This window comes from Lygodium microphyllum, chromosome 16 (assembly GCF_053477565.2).
Source record: "Lygodium microphyllum isolate KBCC chromosome 16, Lygodium_microphyllum_v1.1.10, whole genome shotgun sequence".
NCBI classification, from domain to species: domain Eukaryota; kingdom Viridiplantae; phylum Streptophyta; class Polypodiopsida; order Schizaeales; family Lygodiaceae; genus Lygodium; species Lygodium microphyllum.
Window position 1 is genome coordinate 64544178 of NC_141150.1, and position 18153 is coordinate 64562330.

Consider the following 18153-nt stretch of genomic DNA (forward strand, 5'->3'; position numbering starts at 1 on the left):
AAAAAAAGAACATTTCCTATCAATTCCCTAGTTAATATTACATATAAGTAGGAAAAGTAAATAATAGGGAAAATGGAACATTTCCTATTTAGAGAAACTAGGAAATCGCATATGGAATTTCCATAGGGAAAATTCCCTACATAGGGGATTTTTCCTACATAGGGGATTTTTCCTATATAGGGAATTTTCTATGGAATTCCCTAGTTTCTCTAACTAGGAAATGTTCCATTTTCCCTATTATTTACTTTCCCTACTTATGTATTTTTAAATAGGAAATTGGTAGGGAATTTCCTTTTTTTTCCAATGTAGGAAATGATTAAAAATTCATTGTGTATGAACTTATATGTCAAATTATTTGTCATTACCATAATCTTATGTTAAGGCTTAGGGGAAATATAAATCTCTTTTGTAACTTAAGATTTATTAGATAGGTGTGCTAGAGAAAAAATATCGAGCAAAAAGCATTGTTGAAAGATATAACAAATGGTATATGCTCTAGAAAGAGATGCTCTGAATCCCATAAGCACAGTGAGGAGACTGAAACAACCCAAAGGCTATATAAGCATGTACTTGGTTCTTACTTCAATGCAATGCTATTGTACTTTGTACTTCCAATATGTATCCTTGTCATGTCCTACTCTAGATTGTATTTATGAGTCCAAGCACTTAACCTTGGAACTTAATTCACTTGAGTAATAGTCATTGTCGCTTCTCTATGTCATCATGATTCATGCATATGTATTCTATCCTCCATAGCTAAACCATGATCAAGATCCGTGCTTCTCAACATGGTATCAAAGCCATGGTGAGCATGGCCAAGCGCATCCTAAACTTTCTTCAACTCCTCTTCATCTCTAGTTAGCTCATAGTCAGCTCATAAGCTCATTTCTCACTCCAACTCCAGTCTTTTCTTCATGATAGCCATAGCCAGCCTACACCTACCCTCTTTAGAGCTCTCATATCTCTTCATATAAGCCACATCTCTTCAAGCTTCCTTCTAGAGATTTTTTCTCACCTCAAGGTCCTCCTCTATGTCACATTGCAGTCTAACATTGGTGATTTATAACTCCAGCATTGCAAAAAATTGTCATCGTCGTCCAGATCTGCACCTATGTTGGTCGTACACTTCCAGCTACTGACACGTGTCGCGATACATCTTGCAAGTATAGGGCATTTTAAGCCTATTTTATGAGCTCTCTCCCCACTAGAGGGTTCTTCAAATGATGTACTATAGCTATGCTACAAGCACAAAAATCAGATATGTAGAAAATCCTAAACAGAGACTCCATGGCTAAGTACTCTTCAAGCTCTTTTCCACTTCATTTTCACACTGGTTCCAGCATACTGAAGGTTTTGTTACTCAAATATGAAGTTTTCAGCAATTCAAACCTTAGGAAGAATATTTGGAGCAACCTACTTGAAGTCAAGCAACCTACCTGAAGATTAAGCATCATCAAGCCTGACATCAAGATAGTATCTCTTGATACTTATCTAGTGGTTCTTGGTACTTGTGTTTCTTGACACAACCAAGAACAATTCATTTGTTGGTTTTACTTCTGTTCTTGCAATGAGAAACATGAAGATTTTTAATGTGAAATGCCCAATGGATTAAATTCCTTGTAAGCCTCAATCTCATTATAAAAGGATAGACACTACCCGAGTATACTCCCAGTAAGACTTCCTTCAAAATATCTGAACTTGAGCAAATAGCCAAATTCAATGGTGAAGGCTTTCATGCCTAGAAAGAAAAGACAATGTACCATCTCATGAGGAAAGACCTCTTGGATCTATTTGAGGATTATATAGGAGATGCATATGGCAAAAAGGAAGATGATGAAGACATGTTCGTTGAAGAAGTCCAGCTCTAGACAAAAGAGTGGAAAAAGATGAACAACAAGGCTCTAGGCATCATTGCTCGGGGATTATCTGATTATGTATTGCACCATATCTCCAGCATCAAAGATGCAAAAAAGGCATGGGATGAGCTTGACAAGATCTTTGGAACTCAAGCTAAAACCTCAAAAGTAAAATTACTCATCCAGTTCTATAAACTAGATATAAAGGATAGTTCTTCTATGTCCATGCACATTAACAAGTTTAAGAGCCAAAAAACTCAACTTGTAACTTTAAAGAAGAACATAGATGATGATGAAGCCATAGCCATGCTACTAGCAAGTATAAATCAAGAACCGTATGATAACCTTATGTCTACCCTAAAATGTAATGTTCCTAATCTCTCACTCAAAGACATTGAGCATTCTCTACTTGATGGAGGAAGTAAACTTAAAACTAAGGATGCAAAAGAAACCATCTCCAAGGGCAATCTCTTGTACACCAAGGGAACTTATGGAGCAAAATGGTGTGGACAAGGATTCAACACGAACAACAAGGATCAGGTCACATGTCATTATTTTGGCAAGACTTGCCACATGGCCAGTGAATGTTTCCATAGGAAAAGAGCACAACAGGTGCACAATGGTAACCATCAAAATCAGTTCATGAATGAAGAAGATGAAGAAGATGCTTCCGCTATCAACAACAAAAACTCTAACATATCTTTTTGAAGAAATTTTCATTGTATCTTTCCCATAGTGGATCTTTTGATTTCCCATAGTGGATTTGGTTTCCCTTAGTGGATTTTCTCTGTTAAAAAAACATTGCCAAAGATGTAACGTTTCAAGCTTTAACTTAACTAGGCTGCCTATGAGCTAGTCTCAGGCCATGTCATCATGGAGGGGGGACCAAACCAACAAGTGTAAGAACTCATCTTTTTAGGGGGGGTGTTGGAAGATATGACAAATTATGTATTCTCTGAGAAGAGATCTCTAAATCCCATAAGCATAATGAGGAGAGTGGAACAACCTAAAGGTTATATAAGCATATACTTGGTTCTTATTTCAATGTAATGCTATTGTACTTTGTACTTCCAATCTATGTCCTTGTCATGTCCTACTCAAGATTGTGTTTATGAGTCCAAGCACTTAATCTTGGAACCTAATTCACTTGAGTAACAGTCATTATCTCTTGGCTATGTCATCATGATTCATGTCTATGTATCTATCCTCCATAGCTAAACCATGCTCAAGATCCGTGTTTCTCAACAAGCATGTCATTCATGCAAAGAAAGTAAAATAGCCCAAAATCATGATAATTTCACAAAAATACATTTTCCATTGAGAAATATAGAGCAATTTCATCTCATAATCCATCTAATGACCTAATCACCAGAAATAGAAACATGTTATTCTATACCATCTTTGTGGGAAGCAAAATGAAACCAATGTTAGACAGGGCACCAGGTGTAACAAGTCACTATTATGCCCAAAATCGACAAAAAAAATGAAAAAATTAGTAAATAGATAACATATTACTATCATAGTAATAAAATAAAGAAATTATCATATGAGAGAGAGAGAGAGAGAGAGAGAGAGAGAGAGAGAGAGAGAGAGAGAGAGAGAGAGTGTGTGTGTGTGTGTGTGTGTGTGTGTGTGTGTGGTAGGAAGGTGCATTGCAATTAAACCTTAGAGTTGTGTTAGAGAAATAGAGAGAAAGGGATGCTCAATACATGCATGTAACTAGTTTAGTTTCATTTTCCTCAATACATGCATGTAACTAGTTTAGTTTCATTTTCCATTTGAAAGTGTGAAATCATAAAGAGTGCAAGTTTAGGATATGTAACATGCCACTTTCATATTTAGGCAATATGATTTTGATATTTAAATATATTTTGAAAAGTGTACCGATGTGGGATCATTCTACATATGCCAACTAGGATTGTATCACATGCATTCTGTATTTATTAAGACTTGATAAAAATTCAAAATCCAATCATTACACATATGCAAAACATTTATTGGTTATAAATTTTCACTTCAATGTAAAATCTAGTAGTGTGTGTATATAGTTGTTGAAATGTTGTAATAATAGCATACATACATGAGTGTAATATTTTGATTTTTAATTGTACTTATTTCATATGTTTAGGATTTAGGATTTAAATGATGGATTATTATATTACTTGTTTTTTCATTTATTTGTATATTTATTTTGTGGACTATTTCACATATTTCTTGTTTGTTTTTTTTGTACCATTATGGTGCGCAAATCAGATGTTGAATGTGTATGTAGCGAGCATCGGAAGGTCCCCAAGAACAAAGAACTCTACTAAAATCCATAAAAGCAAGAAGAGAGTTTGCACAACATGAGGCAAAAAGACAAATTGGGTACAATCTCCCCCCCCATGCCTTGTGTGAGTGCTTCACAAGGCATGTATTTATAAATTTATTCTTCTCAAAGCTCAAAAATAGCCCATTTTTACAATTAGCATGCTTTGGCTTTTGTGTTTGCTTTTGTCCGAATAAAGAATAAAGCGGTTGGGCAGCCCAAAAGTCGAGTTGTGCCCAAATACAATATCTAATCATGAAATATTTAAACCATGCATCCATGCACATACAAAATAGTAAATATTTGTCAAGTACTTTAATAAATAAGTGCGTATAAATAAATATTAGTGCCACGTCTTTAAGGAAAAAATGCATACCCATCAAAAATGATAATTTTTTCTAGGTAATCTGAATGCACACTATTACCTAGTGCTCCCCAACGCCACCATTGCCTGCTGTACACATCAACTAAAGCATTCAGAATTGTTATAAAATAATAAAATTAAATCGAAAAAAGTAAATACATAGCAGTCTTCAGCTACAAAATAAATAAATAGATTGGAACTCTGTTCTAACCTTAATTTAATACGAGTGCACTATAAGCTCATAAATGTCCATTAATTTAAATATGTATTTTGCAGAATCACCACCATGGAATCACCCACGTGCACATTAAATTAACATGACGTCCGAAAAGGATAGGTATCCCCGTCAACTTCTCGCACAAGAAATCCACCTTGTGTACAAGCCCCGACAAATAAATATAGTTTTACGGAATCCATCACAAAACCTCATGGAATCCACCATGGAGTATGCCTCCTGGCATCATACCCTCGGGGTGGGATAGCAATTGTCCTCAATTTCTATTAGCTTAATGTGGAGCGAGCAGTGAGGGGTAAGCACTTAGGTCTCGCGGGCATGCATAAATTAGGCTTCTTCAACATGATGATTTTTAAACTTAACGAAATATCTAGAGTATCTAGGGCCAGTTCTAGTGGTCATAAAGTCCGTGTCTAGAATAATTTCAGGTTCAAGGATTTTTGCTTCTTCTTCTAACAAAGGAGGGTTTTCATAGACACAGTGAACATGTAATTGGCCTCTAAAATATCATAATAAACTGATATGAAAAGTATTAATGATTTTCCAGTGTTGAGATAGATCTAATTTAAATGCATTGTCATTGATTTTGTGAATGATCTTGAAAGGTCTATAAAATCTAGGGGCTAACTTAACAATAAGGTGTCTCTCAACACTTTGTAATCTTCTCTTTTCAATGCGTAACCAAACATAATCATCAACTTTGAAACTTGTAGATTTTCTTTTCTTGTTAACTTGTTTAGTGTATGATTTTTGGGGTTTCACAATCATGTCTTTGACTTCAGCAAAAATAGTAGCATGCATATTGGCAATATCATCAACAGCTTTAACTTTGTTTGACAATGATGTAACTGTCAAGATTGTGGGAGAGAAGGAAGGAGTCTCACTTGTAGCTTTCTTGCTTGCACAATGGGGGAATACACACAAAGGTGGAGGCTGAAAACAGTTTTCCTCTTCTTAGTTGTATAAGCCAAAAGAACTCTCATACAAAGAAATAGAAGAACCCTATATATGGTTCTCAAACCAAACTCAACTAACTAAGGTGGCATACTAACTGAGCCACGAACTAGAGTAGATAAGGATAGCTGTCATCTAGCTATTATTCATGGGCGGTGTACCAACCACATCTGCACAACTGACAAGTCAGTGATATAAATGCACAACGGTCACCCTGGCATATCACGAGTGGAGCTCAATATCTCAACACTCCCCCTCGAGCTCAATCCCAATTCCTGCACACCAAGTAGGTCTCTGAACTTGCGCAGCTTCTCTGCACCCAATGCCTTCGTAAATATGTGAGTTACCTGATCCTCTGTGCTGACATAAACTAGATCAATAAGACCTAGTAAAATCCTCTCTCGCACATAGTGATAATGCACCTCAATGTGCTTTGTTCTAGCATGATAGACTGGGTTATTTGCCAAGTGTATACTACTCATGTTGTCACAATAAATGACAACTGGCCCATCTGTAGACTGATGCATATCATAAAGTAGCTTATGCAACCAAGCTACCTCACATGCAGCCATTGCTGCGCCTCTGTACTCAGCCTCTGTGCTCGACAAGGCAACTGTAGGCTGTTTCTTGCTGCTCCAAGTGACTGCAGCACTTCCAAAAGAGAACACATATCCACTGGTAGATCGTCTATCAGAAATACTACCAGCCCAATCAGCATCAGTGTATCCATGCAACTGTATCTGAATCCCAGTCTCATAAAATAGTCCATACTGCAATGTGGACTTCATATACCTGAGTATACGTCTAGCCGCATCCAAATGCGGTTTCCTTGGAGCCTGCATAAACTGACTTACCAATCCAGCAGCATAGCTCAAATCTGGCCTGGTAATAGTCATATAAATCAAACTTCCTACTATGTGTCCGTACATGGTAGAGTCTTCCAGAAGCTCACCTGCATCTGCGCTCAGCTTCACATTCTGCTCCAAAGGAACTGAAATAGGCTTACAGCCTGTCATCCCATATTTGGACAGCATGTCTAATCCATACTGCCTCTGCAAGAGCCATATCCCACTTGGTGATCTAATCACCTCAATGCCCAAGAAATAACGCAGCTCTCCCAAATCCTTCATCTCAAACTTCTGCTTCAATAGCATTTTCACATGAAGGATATCTTCATCACTATCACTTGTGATAACCAAATCATCAACATAAATGACAAGCAGCATAATACCTTTCTCTGTTTTTCTCACATAAAGTGAGAAATCTGCCTTGGAAATCTGAAAGCCAATAGTGACAAGATACTGTCCTATCTTGGCAGACCATGCTTTAGGTGCTTGCTTCAAGCCATACAATGCATTCTTCAACCTGCAAACAAACTCAAGATGAACAGCATGCACATAACCTGGTGGCTGTTCCATATAGACCTCTTCTTGCAAATCACCATGCTTTACATCCATCTGATGTAAAGAGCATCCCTTTGATGTAGCCATAGCAATGACTACTCTTACAGTTGTCATCCTTGCAACTGGACTGAATGTTTCTTCATAATCAATACCATATGTTTGTGCATACCCCTTGACTACTAATCTTGCCTTGTATCTATTATTCACGTACAACCAATTGCATTCTTATCTTTAGGTAAAGGTACCAATTCCCATATAGCATTTGCTTCCAAGGCATCCATTTCTTCATCCATGGCTTTCTCCCATTTTTCTTTTCCCATGGCTTGCTCAAAAGAAGTGGATTCTGGTTCCTGTATCACTTTGACCATATAGGCATAGTGAATGGCTGTAAATCCATCATATTTCAGCCTATCCACAAGATACCTAGCTCCGGTAGACCTGCGCAAAGTAGATTCACTCCCAGGTGCTCTCAAAACATCCCTGGTCTTCCTTACTCCAGGTGTAACAATAGAGGGAATACCCAACTCATCATCAATGCTCTGTTCTGAGCCACTAGATTCACCATCCACATAAGAGTGACCTGCATTCACATCAAACATGGGCTGATCTACCTTCTCTTTTCCTTTTCATGATACCTGCATACCACTATCTGCATTGCTTTGAGAAGATTCTCCTGATCTCAATCTGCCTGTCCATGGTGAAGAATGTGAACCACTGCTAGAGGACGCTCTAGGTCCACTAATATCTTGTGACTGTTGCTGTGAATTCTGTGCAGCATTACCATTTTGTGCATCTACATTATCAATCACATTTACTGGTTTATACCAGCTACTCATCTCATCAAAAACAACATCTCTGCTCACTGTAAACTTACGAGTAGAAGGGTTATAGCATCTATACCCTTTTTACTGCAGAGAGTAACCAATAAAGATGCACTTCTCAGCTTTTGGATCGAACTTGGATCTCAACTCATCTGGCACATGAACATAGGCAATGCAACCAAAAATCTTCAAATGAGAAATATCTGGTTTTCTACCAGTATACCTCTCCTCTGGAGTCATCCCATGTATTGCTGCAGTGGGAGTCGTGTTCATTATGTAGACTGCTGTAGCAACTGCTTCAACCCAGTAAAAATCTAGCAAGTCTTTTTCATTGAGCATGGCACGAGATACCTCTCCAATATGCCTATTTTTTCTTTCTGCAATTCCATTTTGCTGTGGGGTATGACTACATGAATATTGTTGCTTTATGACATGCTCCTGCAGGAACCTTGCAAACTCATTTGAGAGGTACTCTCCCCCTCCATCTGACCTTAGGCATTTTATTTGCAAACCTGTTTCTTTTTCAACCATAGCTTTAAGAGTTTTGAAATGCCCAAAGACTTCACTTTTCTTTTTCATAAAATACACCCAAAGTTTTCTGCTATAGTCATCAATAAAAGGGACAAAATAATGACAGCCTCCAAGAGATACAGCTTTAGTAGTCCACACATCAGAGTGGATTAATTCCAATGGCTTCTTACTCTCTTGAACATGTCTAGGAAATGGTTTCCTTTCCTGTTTTCCAAACTGACAGGCTTCACATATCTTATGCATTTCTGCAACCTTGAATTTAGGCAATCCTGCAACAATATTTTGGGCTTGCATTAATTTAAGTCGCTATACATTAACATGACCAATGCGTTTATGCCAGATATCAATATCTGCAACTACACGGTCCCATTTGCAAACATTGCTGTACTCAATTCAGGCATGTCTGTATCCAACGTAAACATTCTGCCCTTCTTCTTTCCTTTTGCTATCAAGCGACCTTTATTTTTCATATCCTCAACAAAGCATCCATGAGAATTAAATCTGACCTGCAAGCCCTGCTCAACCATTTGACCAACAGAAACCAGGTTCTTGGTGATATTCGGGACATGAAATACATCCGACAGGTATTTCTTTTTCCCATCCTGCATAGACAAAGGAATTTTTCCAATCTGCACAATAGGATGTGCAATATCATCACCAGTCTCCACAAATCTTGGTTTTTCCATTTTCCTTGCATCTTGCATCCATTCTGCATGACCTGCCATGTGGTTTGATGCACCTGAGTCAACATACCACACATCGTTGCTTTCTTCTACACTTGTCACAGAATTGGTCATGTGCTGCACCATAAACAAATGCTCATTTCTGTCATCACCCTGTCTACTAGAAGATGCATAATTCCCTTGTTGCAATTTTCCATTCATGATGTCATTCTGCTTTTTATAGCAGTCTTTAGTCATATGACCCATTTTACCACAGTAGTAGCATTCAACATTGTTGTTTGCATTTTGGCCTCTTTGCCATCCACCACGACCTCTTTGGCTCCCCCTGCCTCTAGAGTTACCACATCCTCCTCCAAAGGACTGGTTTTCTTGAGTTTGCCGCATATTCTGATTTCTACCACGGCCTCCAGATCGGCCTCCTCTACCTCTGCCTCTACCTCTTCCAGTATTTGAGTAGAAGACAACTTCTTTTGAAGTTCCTCCTGAAGAAGATGCACCACCATTTCTCTGCTCCTCAGAAATTAGAAGAGCAATCAACTCCTCAAAATCAGGAAATCTTTCATGGACGGAAATGGACGTTCGAAACTGTGCATAATCCTTTCCTAGACCATTCAAGGTCACAGAAACTAAATCATCATCTTCCACTGGCGACCCAATGGAAGCAAGTGCATCTGCAATCTTCTTCACCTTCATGTGGTAGTCATTGATGCTCATACTTTCTCTTTGCACATTGTGAAACTCTTGCTTGAGCTGCATTTTCCTGGCTTGCGTATTTGTGCTATACATTTTTGACAAAGTATCCCATGCCTCCTTTGGCATACTTGCATCTTGAATATGCACAATCATAGAGTCTAAAATGCTGATAGACAGCCAGTACATAACTTTCCTAGCTCTCTCATGCCATGCTTTAAATGCCTGCATTTGCTGTTGATTGGGAACATCACGAAGAACTGGTTCTTCTTCATTTCCTGCAACGAATTCCCAATATCCTTTTCCCATAAGGAAATTCATCATTCTAAACTTCCATGCTTGGAAGTTGTTCTTGTCAAGCTTTTCAGTGACAATCTGTGAAAGAGAATCAGACGCCATTACAGATGACCACACAGTCACTTTCTAGTGACGATTTTGCATCAACAGGCAACAAGGATGATTCTGTAACTCCTAATGTCTCTGCGCACAGGCATACGATGCAATTTCTATAGTAACTTTTCACCGACCTGTAGAACAGTGGTCGCACAGCATAAAACATGGCCTTTTCCTGAGTGCGTGCAAAAAACTTCCGCCTCCAAAACAGGCCCCGAAATGGCCTCAAATCAAAAAAACAGAGCAACCATGGGCTAAAGCCCTTTCCCGCAGCATATACTGCCCTGTTGCTACACCGCGAAGGGCGTCTCAATCTGAGACAATGCACTCTTGCACTTTTCGGCTATGCTACCTACAGAGACTTGCTCCCAAAACAGAAAAATCAAAGCAACACTGGTCCTCTTACCAGAACACTGCGAACTTGGTTTGCTTTCTTGAGCTCCTTACCACGAACAAGGCTCTGATACCATGTCAAGATTGTGGGAGAGAAGGAAGGAGTCTCACTTGTAGCTTTCTTGCTTGCACAATGGGGGAATACACACAAAGGTGGAGGCTGAAAACAGTTTTCCTCTTCTTAGTTGTGTAAGCCAAAAGAGCTCTCATACAAAGAAATAGAAGAACCCTATATATGGGTCTCAAACCAAACTCAACTAACTAAGGTGGCATACTAGCTGAGCCACGAACTAGAGTAGATAAGGATAGCTGTCATCTAGCTATTATTCATGGGCGGTGTACCAACCGCATCTGCAACTGACAAGTCGGTGACATAAATGCACAACGGTCACCTTGGCATATCACGAGTGGAGCTCGATATCTCAATAGTAACATGTGTAGGTAATCTATGTCCATAAATGATTTCAAAAGGTGCTTTCAGTGTAGTTATGTACGGTGTATTATTGTATGCAAATTGAAGTAAATGCAAATGTGCATCCCATGTTTTTTGTTTTAAAATTGTGTATGCATGCAAAAGATCTAATATTGTATTGTTAGTAGTTTCTATTTGCCCATTAGTTTCATGATAAAATGCAGATGATAAATCAATCTTAGTACCTAAAATAGCAAACAAAGTAGTCCAAAAATTATTACAGAATCTAGAATCACGATCAAAAATAATAACTTTTGGCAAACCATGGTTAGTGAAAACAATCTTCAAAAACAGTTATGCAGCTTGAGATGCACTTAATGTTTTCTTGCATGGAATGAAATATGCATGCTTACTAAATCGATCTACAATAGTCCAAATCATATCATGATTAGCTTGGGTGTTAGGCAAACCAGTTATAAAATCCATTGAAATATGTTCCCATGGTCGTTCAGGAATTGATAAAGGCATTAACAAACCATATTGTTTATCATGGTGTCACTTAACTCTTTGACAAATTAAACATTCAGAAACAAAGTTAGAAACACCAGATTCCATTTGTGGCCAGTAAAAATCTTCAACCAATGTACTTAAAGTAGAAATAATATCTCTATGGGTTGCAATGAATTTTGTGCAACACAAATGATGTAAATGGAACAGTTACACACAATCTTTTCTCATAGAACATAAATCCTTCAGAATAAGACAATGAATCTATTGGAATCTAGTTATTAGCAACTAATTTATTCCAATCAGCTTGAAAACTAGGGTCTTGGTCATAGGTATTTTTCATAAAGATAAGGGAATCAAAGAACATAAGGGAGATATTATGAATACTTGGTGCTCTACTTAAGGCATTGGCAACAACATTCTCTTTTCCAAGTTGATATTGGGTAAGTGGGTGAAAAATTTGAATAAAAGCAGTCCATTTGATATGACTGTCAGAGATTTGTGGCTGACTAAGGAGATGCTTGATACTTTCTTGGTCAATTTTGATCATGAATTCAGATCCCATTAAATAGTGTATCCATTGACGTAAGGCATGTACTATAGCTAACAATTCCTTATCATAGGTAGAATACTTCAGCTCTTAGAGGGTTTGAGTTTGCAGCTAGAGTAGGCTATGGGATGTGAATCTTGCATAAGGACAGCTCCTATTCCTGATCCACTAGCATCAGTGATGACTACTAGGAAGAATGATCGATTAAAGTCAGGTAGTTGCAAAACAAGTGCATGTGTTAAGTATGTTTCAATAAATCAAAAGACTTTTGCTGATAATCATACCAATGATATACAATACATTTCTTTAATAATTTTTTTAAAAGAAATGCAAACAATGAAAAATTTCTCACAAATTTTCTGTAAAAGCTAGCAAGACCTAAGAAAGAACGTAATTCATGCAATTTTTAGGAATCGATCAATTCAAAATTGCTTCTATACTTTTAGGATCAACTTTTATACCATCAGAATAAACAATATGTCCTAAATATTCAATGTGGGTTTGGAAAAATTCACTATTTTTAGGGTTAGCATATAATTGATTCTCTTTCAATAATTTGAAAACCAAATATAAATATTCATAAAATTCATTCTCATTCTTACTAAAAACTAATATGTCATCAAAGAAAACAATTACACAATGCTGATGCTTCAAAAATATGTGATTCATCATACAACTGAATGTTGCTGGTGCATTAGTTAAACCAAAAGGCATAACAAGGAATTCATAATGACCAAATTGAGTTCTAAATGCAATTTTGAAAATGTCAGGTGTATCCAATCATATTTGATGATATCCAGATTTAAGATCTATTTTGCTAAAAATAGTGGCCCCTTGTAGTTTATCTATGAGGTCGTCTACCCTAGGGATAGGATATCTATTCTTGACAGTGATCTTATTTAGGGCACGATAGTCAATGCACATCCTATAGGTATTATTTTTCTTCTTAACTAATAGAACAGGTGCACCAAAAGGAAAACTATTGGGCCTAATGAGTCCTCGAGTTAACAATTCTTCAACTTGAGCTTGGATTTCTTTCTATTCAATTTGATTGTGTCTATAAGGTGCTTTACATGGTGGTTGAGAACTAGGAATTAAATCTATTTTATGATCTTCAGGACGTGTAGGTGGTAAACCAAGTGGTAAATCGACAACAAAACAATCTTTAAATTGTGAAAGAAATTGTGTGTGCCTAGGATGCATCTGATTTTCCTTGGCTTCAATTTCATTCACCCATACTAAGTATGATTTGCTACCTTTTCTTAATGCACGTTTAGTTTGTGTGTGACTAAGCAATGGAAAATTATCTAAAGTGTGCGTACCATGTAATGTGATTTTTTTTCCATTAGAATGAATTTTCATTGAATGTGTGGAATAATCTATATCGAGATTGTATTTATGATGCCAAGGCATTCCTAATATAATGTCACTAGCTTGCAAATGCACAACCAAGAAATTTATGCACTCAACATAATCGCCAATTTTAATTTCTAAATCATGAACTTCTTGTGTACCATTGTATCTAGTACCTAAGAATGCAACTTTTATGCAATAATGAGTTGGAACAATATGTAAATTCAATTCTTTGACCAAGTTTGCATAAATAAAATCATGTGTGCTCCCATCATCATGCAAATTAATCTTTTCGTGGCCATGCATAAGACATTTCATCATTAATAATAAATGAGGATTTAGCATACCTGGTAAAATATCTGAAGTAGTACCAATACCATCATTGTCTTCCGTGAAATCTAGCATTTCTTTATGGTCTTCATCTTCAGTCGCTCCCAAGTAGTTGATGTGAACAGTTGGCTTTTTGGATTGACAGTTCATCGCTAGGTGTCTAGGTTAGTGGCACTTGTAGCAAACTATAGGCTTGGCTTTGGAAACATTATTGGTAATGGCTGGGAGTTTAGGTGTGTTGAGATTTGGCTGGAAGATGGCTTAGAATTTGGATTTGTGTTTGATGGTAAAGCAAGGGGTGGTGTCCAGGATTTACGAAAAGAAAAAGGAACAAAGCAATTTTAATTAAATCTTCGAAAGTTAGAATTGAATTGCTTTGTACCGAAGTTAACATTAGTTGAAAATTTTTGTGGTCACTTCTCTCGTCCACGAATTTTGTCTTCAGCATCATGGGCCAAAGAAATCACATCCTCCAGAGTCATTGGCTTGAACATGTTCACCTCCGCATAGAAGTGATCAAGCAAACTCGATATATACTTGCGCTTGTGGATCACCTTAGGTACATCTTCAAGCATTCGAAGTTGCAATAAGGTGTTCCAAAAACGCTCAATGTATTGCAAAATAGGCTCACGATCTCTTTGTTGCAGAAGATCCCATTGTTTAATTACTTTTTCAAGGAATTGAGGTGGAAGAAAATTCTACAAAAATTTCTTTTGAAAAGCCTCCCAAGTAGTAGGACAATCAATACTTTTGTGGACAACGGTCCACCATAACGATGATCTATCCACTAAATGGTTAGTGACACATTTGAGTTTGTCTTTTTCGGCATATTGTTCTTCAAGGAAATAATCATCAAACTGACAAATAAAAGCGAGAACAATTTTCTCATCACGTTGCCCATTAAAAGAACAGAATTTGAAATTTCTTTTACTTATCTTGGCTTCTTTCCATATAGATTGTGCTTCGAGTGTCGCATTGATCGTACGTCATATAACATCTTCGGGTTGCAGTCCATCTTGATCGAGTAGACCATTAAAGAGTAGCCAATTGAGCTTGCAAAGTTTGATGTACTCTATGTTTCTATTGAAGTTGCATCATAATTAGGTCCAATTTTTGCTCCATCGTTGGTTTCGGTAAATCACCTTCAGCCATAAAATATTCCATAGTTTGATCAGACATCCTACAAAATTTCAAACAACCTCACACACTCAAAATCTTGTTAGAGGGATGAGCGTAGCTCAAGGTTGGGTTTACAAGGCTTGCTTCTTTTTTTTTTAATATATGGATTTTTGCAATCTTTCTTCTTTTGTGGGTACGGTAATTGATGAAGGTATTCTTCTAAACAAGAATAGACTACACGTGTGAGTTTTTGCTTGCTGGAAACTGTCTCTGTTAGGGTGCAGGTACAAACAGGGGCTTGTAGAAATTGCAAAACTGGTTCGGGATAAGCTTGCTATGAACGCCCGCTAAGGAGGAATTTAAAGATTGAATTTTGAAGCTTTAGAAAGCTTAGTAATCTTAAGCTTTAGAAAAAATGCTTTAAACCATCCCACTCATCTGTGACAGGATGGTGGTGGCTTTTCGTTGATGTCGACTGCAGCGAGGACATGCCGCATTACCAAATCAAGGAGTTTTCAAGCTTAAGCTTTATAAGCTTAAGCATTAAGATTAGTAATTAACATAAACTAAGAAATTATTTCTATGTTAAGAAATGACTTGACAAAGAGGCTTTAGAAGTGGTCCTCCGCCCGCTAGAGAATGGTCCTTCGTGATCCAACAGCACAGTAGAGGGTTCTTCATTGCCACGAACATGCTAGTATTGACGGTTCGAGACTGACTATAGAGCATGTTCATTCTAGGAGCTTCGCCTTCGCGCGAGATGGTAAGCCATTGAAAGCCTTTAATCTCAGCTTCGCTCTAATACCACTGGTGTACAAATCGGATGTTGGATTCGTACGTAGCGAGCATCGGAAGATCCCCAAGAATAAATAACTCTACTAAAACTCATAAAAGCAAGAAGAGAGTTTGCATGACATGAGGCAAAAAGACAAATTGGGTATAATCTCCCCCCCCCCCCCCCATGCCTTGTGTGAGTGCTTCACAAGGCATGTATTTATAAATTTATTTTTCTCAAATCTCAAAAATAGCCCAATTTTACAATTAGCATGATTTGTCTTTTGTATTTGCTTTTGTCCAAATAAAGAATAAAGTGGTTGGGCAGTCTAAAAGTCGAGCTGTGCCCAAATACAATATCCAAAAAATGAAATATTTAAACCATGCGCCCATGTGTATACAAAATAATAAATATTTTTTAAGTACTTCAATAAATAAGTGCGCCTAAATAAATATTAGTGACACGCCTTTAATGATAAAACGCATGCCTATAAAAAATTATACTTTTTTCTAGGTAATCTGAATGCATGCTATCACCCAATGCTTTCCAACGCCACCACTGCCTACTCTACACATCAACTGAAGCATTCACAATTGTTAGAAAATAATAAAATTAAACCAACAAAAGTGAATACATAGTAGTCTTCAGCTACAAAATAAATAAATAGGTCAAAACTCTTTCCTAACCTTAAAATAATACGAGTGCACTCTAAACTCATAAACGTCCATTAATTTAAATATGTATTTTGCAGAATCACCTACCATGGAATCACCCATGTGCACATTAAATTAACATGACGCCCAAAAAGGACAAGCGTCCCCGTCAACTTCTCGCACAAGGAATCCACCTTGTGTATGAGTCCCGGCAAATAAATATAGTTTTACAGAATCCACCGCAAAACCTCAAGGAATCCACTGTGGAATAAAAAACTCACGAAATCCACCATGGAATATGCCTCCTGGCATCACATTATGAGCATTCGATGTGGCTAGCAACATTTTAAATTAGTAATCATCATTGATCACTTACTTATTAGCTCTAGGTGGAGGGCAATATGTAAGAATATGAGGGCATCAATTACAATACATTTATAGACCATGGATGCTTTGTCCCCTATTCAATTCTTAATCCATGTTATTCTATCTTGGTCACAAGGCAAATCATCATCCATGTCACACCTTGTTAACTTGAGATTTATCATCCATTCATACTTAGGAAAATCCTATAGCAATGTGATCTCATTATCTGCATCTTGGTCTTCCCTAGCCTATGTATCTTGGATATAGGCATCCTTAGGTAGGTCATTCAACATATCAGTAACCCTCATAGTCTCATCAATTTTTCCATCCTCTTGTATCTCTAGCCTTGCTATAACATCATTCATAAACCCTCCATCATCACTGCCTAGTGAATCTAGTAGCTCATCCACACGTTTCTCAAGTGACTCATAATCAACCCTATGATAATTTTTCTAAATTAAAATAGCACATAACTCAATAGGCTAAAAATTTATAGCCCTTTTGCAACCCTTCTTGCTAAAATAAATCAACAATTATTCATGTTTTCTAAGAATTCTTAGCTCCTAACTCTATCTATTGAATTACTTCAATTGTAACTCTCTTATCTGGTCATTCTTAGCCTTCTAGAACACCTCTTGTAGAGATAATTCAACAAGAAACCCTGTTTTTTAAGATGCCGCAACCTCTAGCTCATCTTTGCTACATAAAATCAACATACTCATGATTTTTACCCTATGCAAAAGATAAATTTCTCATAAAATTCAATTTTTAGCATACTAGTCAAATCATCTGCAACCTACAAAAGGTACTTTCTATTATTTTGCTTTTCTCTTATTAAACTACGTGGCAACTCTAGGCATATTCACATTAGACATACCAAACCCTATAGAAAAATTCTCATTGCAAGGAGGTAACATCTTTTTTCCTCTCATCGTACCATCATTGTCATGGAAAATAGTGATACCAGTAAAACTTTGGCTCCTTAGTGGGTAATGGGGAATCCCACAACATATCTCTATTTCTATATTGATTCACACACACTCATAAACTACACTACTCCCATTTTGTCCTTTCTCCTCACTCAAGTGTAGGTAGACCCATTGTCCATCAGCTTAGTTTTCATCCTTGCCTTGGTAATATATGGCTATTTGAATATGATGGGATAGGAGCAAGAATCTTGTATGAGGAAATTAGGATTATCTAATACATCCCTTATGGATACACTCATGTTTGGAAATGCATCATAAAGCTCACGTGCAATATTATTGGCATCTCTCATCCACCATCTGTGATCAACATCTATAGGCAACTTCCCACTTTCATATACACTACGAACCATAACATTGATCTCATATCCATGATCAATCAATGCAATAGGGGATTTGTATCTCTCCAATCTTCACTACCATTTCGGTAGTTGCTCTTGCCCAATAAATCCTAGAGTAGTGACTTCTAGG